The sequence below is a fragment of the Acomys russatus genome, chromosome X (assembly GCF_903995435.1).
Source record: "Acomys russatus chromosome X, mAcoRus1.1, whole genome shotgun sequence".
Classification (NCBI taxonomy): domain Eukaryota; kingdom Metazoa; phylum Chordata; class Mammalia; order Rodentia; family Muridae; genus Acomys; species Acomys russatus.
In genome coordinates this window covers 41266048-41280642 of record NC_067169.1, presented here as the reverse complement: position 1 = coordinate 41280642, position 14595 = coordinate 41266048, and the positions used below count along the sequence as shown (strand labels likewise).

The 14595-nt window shown below is 35.5% G+C and overlaps 1 protein-coding gene across 2 annotated transcripts in view; it reads left to right on the top strand.

Annotated features, from left to right (window-relative positions):
• Il1rapl1 (interleukin 1 receptor accessory protein like 1) overlaps window positions 1-14595 on the top strand; it is a 1408761-nt gene that overhangs the window by 94799 nt on the left and 1299367 nt on the right. The window contains exon 2 of one of the 2 annotated variants that reach the window (XM_051140905.1): window positions 5607-5627. The exons of the other annotated variant lie outside the window; for it this stretch is intronic. The gene's annotated coding sequence lies outside the window, so the exon portion shown is untranslated. The remainder of the gene's footprint in view (window positions 1-5606; window positions 5628-14595) is intronic. 2 annotated transcript variants of the gene reach the window in all.

Below are 14595 nucleotides of genomic sequence, written 5' to 3'. Positions count from 1 at the left end.
TAATTTCATTATTACTTTAGTGTATGTGTGTGTGTGTGTGTGTGTGTGTGTGAGAGAGAGAGAGAGAGAGAGAGAGAGAGAGAGAGAGAGAGAGAGAGAGAGAGAGAGAGAGAGAGAGAGAGAGAGAGAGAGAGAGAGAGAGAGACAGAGAGAGAGAGACAGAGAGAGAGAGACACAGAGAGAGAGAGACAGAGAGAGAGAGAGAAACAGGGACAGAGACACAGAGACACAGAGACAGAGACAGAGAGACACAGTGATACAAAGAAAAAAATGCTTGTGTAGGTCAGAGGACATTTATCAGAAGTTAGTTTTTCAGGGTTAGAAATGCTGAACTTAAGCCAAATCAGGAGGCTTGTTGATGTAATATTTTCACCCACAATGCCATCTTACTAGCCCAGTACTAAATTCAATAATGACACAAGCAGACTGAATTATACATGATAATTTTACCATATGCAAGGGACCCTTTTAGTCAAGTTTATATGTACACTTAGGTCTCTATGCTTCTTTCTGCAACAAACTCAAATGCAAAGTAGATTTCTGCTCTTTCTTTCTTTCTTTCTTCCTTCCTTCCTTTCTTTCCTTTTTTCCTTCATTCCTTTCTTCCTTTCTCCCTCTTTTCTTTTTTCTGAGTCACAAATAGAAAGGGCTTCATGTTTTACATTGAAGATGATTGCTTTCTTGCCTTATCAATGGGCATTCTAAATAATTCCACTTTGTGAGGTGCTATAAACCATTAGTGTGACATTTGCAGACATGGGTCTTGAATTTTGTTTTTGAAATGATTGCTCTTAGACTGTCTCATGTTGCATGAAATTGCTTCTCCATTGTGCTTTGTTCATGTTCTTTTCATTGCTTCAAAGTCCTACCCCTTCCTCAACCCAGACTATTTTGGTCTCATCATCATTAGATGAAAGACTTCCTGCTGAGATCATCATGACCACTTTGTTGTCAAGTCCACTGCAATTTTTCATTCATCTTTCATTTTTGATCTCTTTGCAGCAATAGACACTTGATCATTCTTTTCATGAAGTACTTGCTTGCTTCAGATTTTTGTGGTAATAGAAAATTATCGTAGTTTTTTCTCTAATTTCCTGTTTCTGATGAAGGTATCTTCTCATAGAGAACATTCTATTCTCTTCCTAGACATTTATGTTCACTTTTTTAATGTTTTTTATATCTAATTATCTTTGATATCCCACCACAGGCTTGGTTGCAGCCAAACTGTGAGCTAAAATAAGTGGTTATTTCTTAGATTGTTGATAAGATACTTGGTCACAACAAGGATAACAGTTGGTAATACATGGTTTAATTAGTACTTGACTCACTGTTCATCTCTATGTCAGAAGGGATAAAATAGTTTTCATATCAGCTATTACATGATCCTTATAAAGCGACATCCTTCACTTCCTTTTAGCACTCACCACACAAAACTAATTATGTAATTTAATAAAAAATAAAATCCATTTGGAAGCAGAATGTAGAAATTTAAAATATTTTTTGATCCCCCATGTTTAATTTTGTTCTTGTTTGTAAATACTTGACACATTGGCAATCATAACCTTACTAAGTCTCCGAAAGTGGAAGTTCATAAATCTTATCTAAAGTACACAATTTCAAGGTAACGTTTAATTTCCTTTCTGAAGTTAGGATGCAAATTGTAAGCATAGAGATGTCTAAGCTACCTACCGTCAACTGTTAGAAGAGCATGAGATGAGTAAGTAAGACATATGACAAGTGTAAGAATGGTGTATAGAAAGGTACATAGTCCTAGGACATATTATCTGTCTTTAAGACTATAGTTAACAGATGACTTAGCCAATGTTCTTCCACTTAATGATGGAGATTATAATCCTATAATTCAATTTCATTAATGATGTAACTAACGAAGGATAAGGTGGAGGCCTCACCCTACTTATCAATTTTAATTTTCATGTGTCTCAGGATAGCCTAGGTTAACTGTAATTAGCAAACAGTCCCCGAATCTCAAAAGATTCAGTGGTTTAAAGAGAGAAAAACATCAGGCTATTTTTCACTTAGACGACATGATGTGTTTTCTTTGTGGGTCAACTGGGGCATGCTTTTCTATGTAGTATTCACTCTGTTACCCTGGTTGTCAGAGAGGTCATTTTTCAGAATGGTACTGATCATTATGGTAGAAGCAAAAGGGCATCAGAGAATTTTTTGGCTTGTAATTAAATGTTCTCTCTAAAAATGTTGTATTACTTCTTTTCTCAATTAATGAATCAGAACTAGTGAATGTCCCATTGTGCTAGTTTATTCTCATGCCCCTTATTCCCACTTATCAATCTTGACTCTGGTTCACAAAGACTAATTTCCCGACTGTCTTCTTGTCTGTTACGGGTCGTTTTGGATATCTGGAAATATCTGGATGTCTGGAGAAATCAGGTTATTCTATACGTCCATCTGTCTGTTTAAGATGGCCTATGCAGCAGCAGTGGCTCCTCTGACTCATCTCCCAGTAGACAGCCCTCATGGAGCATGAGCTTCTGCAGTCAGCTTCAGAGGTCTCATAAACATAGTCCCTTTTGAGTCCTCTTCTCTTGAAGACACTTTGGTTGTTCTTTTTTTTCTCATTTTGGCCTCACAGGCCCTACAACACACATGCAAAAATATCCTGTATTATATTTCCTGGGTTGGAGGATAAAGTGATGGTGCAGAAGTAAAGAGTACATAATGCTCTTGCAAAGGACCTGAGTTTAATTTCTACTACTCATGTCAGGCAGCTCAGAAGATAGAATAACTCCAGTTCCTGGGACATCTGATATTTCTGGCCTCTGCAGACACCAGCATTCTTGTACATACACCTACATCCCCACCCCCACACATATCTAATTAAAAAACAAAATTTAAGATTTATGGGTTATGTTAACATGGCCTCTGGGTTTTTTGTTCTTGTCTGGTTGGTTTTTCATTTTTGTTTTTGTTTCAAAGCAGGGCCTTATTTAGTAGCTCTGCCTGCCTGCCTGCCTGTCCGTGTATCTGTCTCTCTGTCTGTCTGTCTAAGTAGACCTAGCTGGCCTCAGACTCACAAAGATCAGCTTGCTCTGCCTCCTGAATGCTGAGAATAAAGACATGTGCCATTAAGCCTGGCATGGCCTCTGTTTTTGGTGAAACCCTGAGTGATAAGTTTATCTTAGGATTTTCAATTTTATTCTTTACCCCAAAGAACAATGAAGTACAAATTCTTGATGGCAAATTATTATGACTTATAATTGTCTTACAACCCTTTTATATTTAGCTTAAAGTTGTCCTATCTAGAAAGACCTCTATTCTGAGAATCTTTTAAGTGATTCAAAGGAACATCTCTCTTAGCATATCAAGAGAACAAAACATAATTGATGCTCAGCACACTGCATCTTCTTCTCTTCCCTCCCTTGAGCATTTTATTTATCAAAAGAGAAACTTAAGGGCAATTACTGTAACAATATTCTCTCATAGGCTGCATAAACATTACTGTAAGTATACTTTGTCATACCACCAAATACCCACAACAGTAGTCATACTTGTGATATGTTAAATTTCTCTTCCTTGTGATCACTTCTCTTGTTTTTAATACTTCCACCCTAATCTGAGCTCCTATCTTCAACCAGATAACTGTATTAGCACCATAACCCTTTTCTCAGTATCTCTTGTCAAAATTATAGTCATCTTTAAAAACATTTAAAGACTCAAAAATATGTTCACTGCATTCCCACCTCTCTCAAAAGAAGGACAGAATCCTTTCTTATAATCATACAAGTCTTGGTGCCAGATATCTCTCCAACTTTATTTCCACTATCTTCATATTCCATATCACTTTTTGTATTCTAGTTCCACCAACACATTTATGCATTTTATCCTTCTTCGTGCTTTTTATTCCAAACAACTTCAAGTTATTGAACCCATCATTACCATGGTTAACTTATTAACATATATTTAGTACTCTTATATTCTTTTGCGTGATTCTCTCAGGAAAGTCTTTCTTAACCATCTTAACTCTTCAACCATCCTGCTGCACACATGTGGCATTGCCTTATACTTCATGCCATGGGGCAGTGCCAATATTGTGATTTGTACATTTATTTTAAACTTTGAGTAACATATATATATATAGATACATATATATACACATATAGATACATATTTCCCAATTGAATGAAGACACTTCTCTTCTACCCATCTTCTTTCTTGTCTTTCTCCCACTCCTCTCTCCTTGAAGATTTTTTTATTCTCTACCTAGTATTAAGGATTCAGATACTCACTTTATAGTTAATCTATGGGCTGATTGTTAAATATTCATGAGTCTTTTTGTTGTCAATGGTGGTATTCTGTAAGGACATCTATGATAGTAGCTAACACAAAAGTAGAGAGAGAGGGCACAGATTTCGAAATAAACAGTGTAGCTGTTTTACTACCAGTCTTGCTATTTGCTTGCCTCATATCTCAGAACAAGTCCATGGCCCCTATAAAGTCAGTTCTTTTTTGGTATAATATAGGATAATCACACATGTTTTATGTAGTAATCATATGGATAATGAAAGAACTTGACCTTTAGAAACTACTCAATAAATAAGAGTCACTTTGGATTTTGTTGAAAGCATTAAGTAATCGCCAATTTTTATAAGAATTATTAAGTAGCACAGAGTATTGAAAATCCATTACACAATACTCATGAAACATTTAAATCAAACAATCATAAATTATTGTTGATAATTATAAATTATTATTTTGGAAGATTAAAATATACTTTAGAAAATACTTTGGAAAGAAGTGTGTATGTGGCACATTAATCACTATATGAATGTATGTGTGTATGCATATATTTGTCTAAGAATTCATTTCAAACTCTCTTCATATTGTAATTATTGTTCTTTAAGTTGATGAATCATATTTGCACACATTTATTGTGAGCCACATGATATTAAAACATATATGAAGTGGAGTAATTTTATTAGTTGATTTAAATTTTTTATTAACTTTTATTCTTTAAACTTGTTGAGACACAAAGCACAGTGAAGTGTTTGTTGCTGTTATTGTTTTATTTTCTAAAAAGATAATTCTACTAGGATGAATGCCTTGATCTCTTACTTCCATAGCAGAAAAGTGGAAGAAAGAGAAAATGTGTGCTTCGTTAATGGTACCCTTAACAATATCTGTCTTTGTGGAGTAGGGATTGATGTCATTTTTGGCAACTACACAGCTGATACTGTTCTGTGACATTGCATCATACCCAGTACATGCCTGATACCCTTTTAAAGTGGTAAACAACCCTTCCCAAGGCAGCTTTGCAAAAGCACTGTTTTACTATCCAACAGGAAATTACCAAGACAGTCTTTTTATCTTTACTTTAAAAAGCGTATGTCTTTAATGATGATTTATTGTGTGAGCTCTCCACAGATGTGCTGTCCATTCAAATTTATCAGTTAGATTGTTGATTTTTTATAAACCATTGCCATTATCTCATTATGCCTTTGTCAAAAGATGACTGTATTTCACGTAAGAATTAACTTTAGGGAAAGATGTTTCAAGGCTGAAATGGAACCCAAATTTTTTACAGTGCTGTCTTTTAGAACAGTAATAAAATATATTTTGCCTATTTGCAGGTATTTCAAGGATCAAATTGGGTGAGTCTTTTTAATTTTCTTCGTCTGAATTGAGTTCAAGTGAATTTGATAGAATTATTGAGGGTGCTAGTGTCTGGAATAACAATGATGACTTACAGAAGGAATCAGCAGGACTGATACTATTGACGAAGGGATGCTTTAGACCCTTCATTTGTCAGCAGGAATCTCTGCTCTCTGATCCATCTATTGAGTCCTTTCCAGCGCAGTGCCTGCCTATTTCACTTGGAAGGCAAGAAATGCATCTTTTCAATCAATATTCAATTATGCAAGACAAGAGATGCTGCTTAAGTAACTGTATACCTGTTGAGGAAGTGCATTTCCAAAATGAATTGTTAGGACTTCTGGCTTAGTTCATCTTCACTACCTGTAGTGGAATAACTACCTTCCTACACTTGTTGGGCATTCACTGATACCTTCTAGCATAGGGACTCCTGTGGTGGCATGTTTTCTGATTTTCTCTTAGCACTACCTTTCTCAGGCCCCTTATTTGCAGTGGTTGGCTTCTGTTGCCCAGGAAACCAGAAAACTCACTCGGGTAATAATTTAGTTTCTGTCTCCATTTATGGACAACTACTAATCAGCTGTTTTCTTTTAATTTGGCAATATATTTTTATACCAATATGTATGCTTTCCCTGTAAACCTGGAGAATTTGGATTGAGTTCCTTTTGCAAGGAGGTTGACTAGGTATTTTAATTTAATAAATGAAGCATCACTCCCATTTTGTTCCACTGAAAATTGACTTAACGTATTATTCACTCCGGCCTAATATGCGAGACAGGCATCAGGATATTGCTTCCTAAGCCATGCTCCAATTTAAAATATGAAGATTTCACAGGTCAACACATAGGCAGTATGAACTGGGATGCTTTAGCATATTAATTGGGCTCAGAAGAACTCACTACAGTTAATGAAAGTTGTGCTTGTTATCTAAGATAAATGGAGAGTGTTACTGAACATTTCTTAGGACAATTAAAAAAACAGAATCAAATATTAATATAAAATAGTTAGCCAATTAATAGATAGGCTGTTATTCATATTATGATAGGTTTTAATCCATTTAATTTAATTATTGTACTTATCAACCAATTCAGGGATAGTCACATCTTGGTTTAATTGGCAGTCTTAGAGTTTTTGCTTGCTAGGAGAAAAAGAGCAAAGAGGTTTCTGATGATGCCTGATTTCCCTTAGAAGCTTCAATCATTATAGTGCACACAACTCTTATTTTCCTTCTGTTCTACGTCTTCCTATAATCTATTTTTGATCTTCACTGTACAACCAACATTTCTTTTTGATTTTTAGTGTTTTCTTTCTACTCATTCTTATTAATAGCATTAAAATAAATACTTGGTCTGAGATTCTGTGTCTCTAGATGACTTGCTCCTTCTAACTTGAGCATGATCTTGGTCCCAGGCTTCAGATCTGTTTGTAGGAGATGATTTGGGTGAATGCAATGCTCTACACAGCATTCTTACTAAGAACAAAAAATGTGCTTCCATTGGTGAAGAGATAATAAATAATATACTGCTTTGTCCTTAAACATACCTTGTATTAGAAAATCAGCTTCTGGCACATGCTGGGAGTTTCATGTGCCATTCCTCTTCTAAGCCGGATAGTGAAGAAGAGGCATAAGCGTCACACAGTAACTGGAGGAACAAGACTTAAACCCTAACAAAACCATTCCTTAGTCCATATTTTTTATTGTTGACACCCCAGAGTGGTAAACTAAAAGATATGGATTTATTTCTAATCAAAATGTCTTTTTTCTCTGTTTTTTAATCTCTTAACTCTGCCCCATAAAGTAGTCTCAATTTCTTTTTCATTCTTGGAGTTCTGAGGATCAAACTTAGGGCCTTGAATGCTGCAGAGGAGCACACTACCACTAAGTTATATCTACAGTCTCTAATCAAAATTTAAATCACCTTGGGTTCTGTTTCCTTTCCAAAGAGGTAATATATGCATATATGTGTGTGTTAATAACCATAATAATTAAAAAAGAAACAGTCATGAAGTTGAAAAGCATTAGAGGGTGTTGGAGAAGGAAAGTATGGAGTGGAAATGGTATAAATACAGTCTTATGTATGAAATTCTCAAAAATAATAGAATACATATTTAAAATATTAAAATTATTTCAGTAAAATGTAAAATTAACACATGTTAAAAACACAGCACTTGATGTTTCAGTAAATGTATCTATTTTGCAATGCTCAAATCAGTTACATGGATTTTGTTTTTTTAAATATTGGCACTTTCTGAATTATTAGTATAAAAACATGATAGTGAAAAATCTGAAGTAAACCTTAGTATACATTAAATCTTGTCAGAAACCAAAGTTTTAATAATTCTTTTAAAATCATATTTAATTCCTTATTCCAAAAATTCAACAACTATTTCCTCAGTATCTATTATGCCTCACAAAGACTAAAAATGATGAGGTTACTAGCCAAAACGCATGATTCTTCTTTTATAAATTTACATTTGTAGACTATATAATTGACAAGCTATGAAAGAAGGAAACATAGGAATGTATTCAGCTCTAAGTTTTCCACACACTTAAAAACAAACTAGCAATATATATATATGTATATGCTGCTATTTGTTTATATATAAAATATATATACTGTATACATATATAATATTTTCATATGCTTTGTATTATATATGTATATGTGTAGTGCGTCTATAGTGTTTATTGTGTTTTGTGGCATGAAATAAATGGAAGTAATTTCACTCAATATTACAAAGACACTAACACAAAGTTACTTGCAAACAATCGAAACTATGAAAAAAGGATAGTATAAATTTCCCTGAATACTATTTAAATTTAAATATTTTCTTTAATTTCTTTTACGGATATATCCTCTCACATAAAAGCCTAGCTTTAATCAGAACATTCTCATTTTCCTTTTCTTACTTTTTCTTATACTCTGCTTCTATCTTTATTCTACCCCTGATACACATATATTGCTCTTTACAGCCACTCCAATTAAAGTCAGAACACATTGGTAACCAACTGTGTATACTTTCACTTTCCCCTCTGTGATCTTATATTTATATTTAGGAATCACAGAGCCATTCACAAATGAAGAGTTTTATCACCTTTTAGAAAAAATTTTATACAATATTGGCTTTTCTGCATCCTGCTTTTAGCACTCAATTGTAACACATGGGAGTTTTTTTTATGTCAACAGAAATATTTTGGGATCTTTTGTTGCATAGCCATTCTTTGCCTCAATAGGTGCATAATATTCCTTAATAAAAAACACAATGTTGTTTTTTACATTCTTTCTACAGTCATGTTTTAGGCTTTGGCAATATATATATTGGAAAAGAGAAACACATGCCCTTAAATAAATCTGTATCCTTGGGAGAGATTCCAAAGTATGTAAATAATTGGATAAAGAATAGCAGTCTCATACTTTCATGTAGCTATTGACAGACATTTTAAAACTTTTTGCTATTTCTGTTTCTAAAAGTATATGTAGACATTTCCTTGATTGTATACAAGCAAGATGTGAGAGACATAAATTTATACTAGCGAGATAGTTGTAGGATTATTACTAATTGTTAGTTTGAATTTTGCTCATGTCTTAATCACTAAAATGTTTTTTAATGAGAATTCTGTTGCTATTTTTCTCTACTATAAATGATCTACTTCAGATGCTTTTCCATGTTTTTGTTATGTATTTTCTCATCATTTTACAATTACACTTTAAATGACATAGATAGGAATGATATTTTTCACTATTTGAAATTATCTTTCAGTTGTATTATTTGCATTACATTTACATATTTCCTCTTGAGAGAGCATTTGGGAAATTTTGTTTAGGAAAGAAGTCATTGTATTACATGTTGGTCATTTTCTTCAAGAAGTACTTTCTTTTTTGTGAGAGTTTACATTTTTCTTTTATCTATTTATTTTTTATTCTCTTATATATTATATCCTCCATACAGTTTCCAAGCCCTCCCTTCCCCAGACTTCTCACCCCCACAACCACCCTTTTGCCTTGGCTCCATTGGATCCCTTTGCCTTCACCTCCTCTCAGGGACACCAACCAAACACAACATGACAAGCTACAATAAGATTAGGCACACATTTCCACATAAAGGCAGGACAAGCCAACCCAGTATGAGGAAAAGGATCCAAAAGGCAGAGGAAAGTGTCAGAGATAGCCTTCACCTCCACTGTTAGGAGTCATACAAGAACACTAAACTACATAACCACTACATATATTCATAAGACCTAGGTCAAACCCATATAGGTTCCACTTGAGGCCTGGTCAGTTGATTCTGTGGGTCATGTTTTTGTGGTTTCCGTGATCACATCCCTCAGGCTCCTCCAATCCTTCCTCTTCCTCTTCCACAGGAATCCCGGAGCTCTGCCTATAATTTGGCTGTGGGACTATTCATCTTCTCCCATCAGTTGCTGCATGAAGACCCTCTGGCTTCTCTGATGACGATTATGTTAGGCTTCGTTCCCAGCACATCATACAGGCATGACAAACAGTAGGTTGGAGGTGTTGGGGCTGAGTTGGTATTCTAGGTGTGCTACTTGAGGCTCTGCCTGGTTACAGAGACTCACTGGTTCAGACTCCATGTTCTCTATTACAAAGTGTCTTCCCTGGTATCACCCTTGTAGATTCCATGGACTTTCCATTGACTAGGTTCCTATCTCTTCCAGAAAAGCTTCCCTCTATTCCGGTCTTCTCTTTGTATATTCTTACCTTCCAGCCCTCCAACCCAATCCCTTCTTCTATCACCACTCATCTTATTCCACCTCTGAAATCTATTCTACTTTTTCTTCCCAGGAAGATCTGTGTATACCTGCACCTTCCCCCTCACACCCCTTAATTACTTGGCTTCTCTGGGTCTGTGGATTATAGCATGATTATACTTTACTTTATAGCTCTTATCTACTTATAAGTGAGTACATACCATATATGTCTTTCTGGGTCTAGGTTATCTCACTCAGGATGCTTTTTTTTGTGTTCCATTTGCCAGCAAATTTCATGTCATTTTTAACAGCTAAATAATATTCCATTGTGTAAATGTACCACATTTTAAATACTCCATTGTTAAATTGAGGGACATCTGGGTTGATTCCAGTTTCTAGCTATTATGAATGAAGCTGCTTAGAATATAGTAGATCAAGTGCGCTTGTGATAGGAGGGAACATGTTTGGGCTTGTGAGGCAGATCCATCCCCAATTTTCTGAGAAACTGATATGATTTCCAAAGTAACTGTACAAGTTTGCACTCTCACCATCAATGGAGGAGTGTTATCTTAACTGCACATTATCACTTGCATGAGCTGTAACTTGTGTTTCTGATCTTAGCCATCTTGACAGGTATAAGATGGAATTTCAAAATTGTTTTGATTTGCATTTCCCTTATGGCTGAGGATGATTAACATTTCTTTTTTTATTTAATTAATTTATTCAGATTACATCTCAATTGTTTTCCCCTCACTTGTATCAATCTGTTCCTCCCTGCCTCCTGCTTTCACCCTATTCCTCTTCCCTAGGTCTATGACCAAGGAGGACCTCCTCCCTGACTGTATCATCATAGGCTATCTATCAAGTCTCATCTTGGTAACCTGCTTATCCTTTCTCTTAGTGCCACCAGGACTTCCCATGACAGGGAGGTGGTCAAATATGGGGCACCACAGTTCATGTAGAGTCAGTTCCCACTCTCCACATAACTTTGGAGACTGTCCTGTCCATTGGCTAGATCTGAGTATGGGTTCAATGTTTACTGCATGTATTATCCATGGTTGGTGCAATAGTTTGAGCAGATCCCCCTTGGTTCATATACACTCATCATGATCTTCTTCTTGTAGGTTTCTAGGACCCTCTAGGTCCTTATATTTTCCCATTATCCCATACTTCTCTCACCTAGGGTTCAAATAGGATGTCTTCATATCTATCCCAATCTCCTGGTAAGTGAAGACTTTCATGGGACATCCCTTTTGGCCTAGTATCCAACTATAAGTGAATATATACCATGTGAGTCTTTCTGCTTCTGGGTTAACTCAGTATGATTGTTAAGTGTTTCTTAGCCACTTGAGATTTCAACATTGAGAATCCTCTGTTTAGATCTGTACCTCATTTTTAAATTGGATCATTTAGTTTGTTAATGTCTAATTTCTTGTGTTCATTATATATTTTGGTTATCAGAACTCTGTCATATGTAGGGCTGGTTAAGATCTTTTCCTATTCTGTAAGATGCCATTTTGTCCTGTTAATGGTGTCTTTTGCTTTACAGAAGCTTCTCAGTTTCATTAAGTCCCATTTATTAATTGTTGATCTTAGTGTTTGTGGTATGGGTGTTCTGTTCAGGAAGATGTCTCCTGTGCAGATGAGTTCAAGCTTTTTCCTGACTTTTTCTTCTAACAGATTTAGTGTGTCTGAATTTATGTTGAGGTCTTTAATCCATTTGTACTGTAGTTTTGTGCAAAGTGATAACTATGGATCCATTTGCATTCTATATGCAGATATCAAGTTAGACCAGCTTCAGTTGTTGAAAATGCTTTTTTTTTCATTGTATATTTCTGGCTTCTTTGTCAAAAATTAAGTTTCCATATGGGTGTGGATTTATGTCTGGGTTTTTCAATTAGATTGCATTGATCCACCGTTCTTTCTTTCTTTCTTTATTCCTTTTTGCCAAGGCCATCAATTTATTTCTATTACTACTGCTCTTTAGTGCAGCTTGAAATCAGGGACGGTGATACCTCTGGTTGTTCTTTTATTATAGAGGATTATTTTATTTATCCTGGCTTTATTTTTGTTGTTGTTTTTCCATATGAAGTTGAGTATTGTTCTTTCAAGGCCTGTAAAGAATCATATTGGAATTTTGATGGGGATTCTGTTGAATTTGTAGATTGCTTTTGGTATGATGAGCATTTTTACTATATTAATACTACCAATCCTTCAGCATGGGAAAACTTTGAATCTTCTGATATCTTCAAATTCCTTCTTGAAAGCTTTGAAGTATTTATCATATAAACATTTAACTTGCTTAGTCAGAGTTAGCCCAATATATTTTGTGTTAACTGTGACTACTGTGGAAGGTGTTATTTTGATGATTTCATTCTAAGCCCATCAGATACATCTATCAAGTGGACCTAAGTCCTGTCCATGCATGGTCCTTGGTTAGTGATTCAGACTTCACAGGCCCCTCTGGGACCTGCCGTTTTTGAGTCTGTTGGTCTTCTTCTTGTGCTTTGTCACTTCTAAGTCCTTTTATCATTTTCCATACTTTTTCACTAGGTTCCCTCCATCTTGCCCAATGTTTGGCTATGAGTTTCACCATCTGTTTCAAACCATAGCTTTGGTGGAGCCTCTCAGAGGAGAACTCTGATAGGCTTCTGCCTGCAAGCGTAGCAGTTAATAGTATCAGGGGTTGACTCTCTTTAATGGGGTGGGTCTTTGGTTGGGCCAGGCATTAGTTGGACTCTACTCCCTCAATCTCTGCCCTATTTTATTGGATACTAGAATGGCTACCCCAGCTTGCTTCTGAGTCCATTTGTTTGGACAACTTTTTTCCAACCCTTTACTCTGAGGTATTGTCTATCTTTGTTGCTAAGATGTATTTCTTGTATGGAGCAGAATGATGGGTCCTGTTTATTCATCAATTCTGTTAGCCTGTGTCTTTTTACTAGAGAATGGAATCCATTGGTATTGATAGGTATTCATGACCAATGACTATTAGTTCCTTCTATTGTGCTGTTGATGATAGTATTCTTGTGTGCTTGTCTTCCTTTGGTTTTGCTGTTATGAAGTAATTTATATCCTGTGTTTTCTTAGCTGAAGTTAACATAGTTATGTTGGAGTTTTACTTCTAGTATCTTCTGTAGGGCTGGGTTGGTGTATAGATATTGTTTAAACTTGGGTTTGTGATGGAATATCTTATTTTCCCCTTTTATGGTGATTGAAAGCTTTGCTGGGTATAGTAGTCTGGGCTGACATCTGTGGCCTCTCAATGTCTGCATGACATTTGTCCAGTCCCTTCTGCCTTTCATAGTCTCTATAGAGAAGAGAAATGTGATTCTGATAGGTCTTCCTTTATATATTACTTTGCCTTTTTCTCTTGCTGCTTTTAGTATTTTTTCTTAGTTCTGTAGATTTAGTGTTTTCATTATTATGTGGCGGGAGAAATTTCTTTTCTGATCTAGTCTATTTGATCTTCTGTAAACCTCTTTTATGTTTAAAGGTACCTATTTCTTCAGGTTGGAAAATCTTTCTTCTATGATTTTTAAAAAATACTTCCTGGTACTTGGAATATGGGATCTTTTTTTCTTCTATTCTTATTATTTTTAAGTTTCATATTTTCATGGTATTCTTGATTTCTTAGATGTTTTCTGTCAGGACTTTTTTTGATTTAATATTTTCTTTGGCAGATGTATCAATTTCTTCAATTTTATATTCTATGTCTGAGATTCTCTCCTCCCTTTCTTGTATTCTATTGGTGATGCTTACCTCTGTGGTTCCTGCTCTCTTCTTCAAGTTCCTCATCTTCAGGATTTTCTCAGTTTGTGTTTTCTTTAATGATTCTATTTCCATTTTCAGAGATAGACCTTTTTTCCTATTTCCTTCACCAGTTTGATTGAAGTTTCCTGTATTTCTCTGAGGGATTTATCTGTTTTCAATTTAAGTGCCTCTAACATTATCATAAGCATAGTTTTAATGCTATTTTCCTGTGTTTCAGCTGCAGAGTAGCCAGTGTTTTGGGAGAAGGGTCTGGTGGAACCATATTGCTCTGGTCTTTGTTGATTGTGTTCTTACACTGGACTTTAGCCATCTGTTTGTCTGTGGTGTTAGCTGTTTGTTTCAGGAACCTGCTGGGTTACTAGGGCCTTTGTGTTCTAGTGAGGTCTTTCTGGCCTCCTTAAAACAGATAGTAGAGCTGAAACAAAGGTTGGATCTGCATGTCTTAGTCACCTTCAGGATGGCAGAGGAAGACAGGAAGAAAC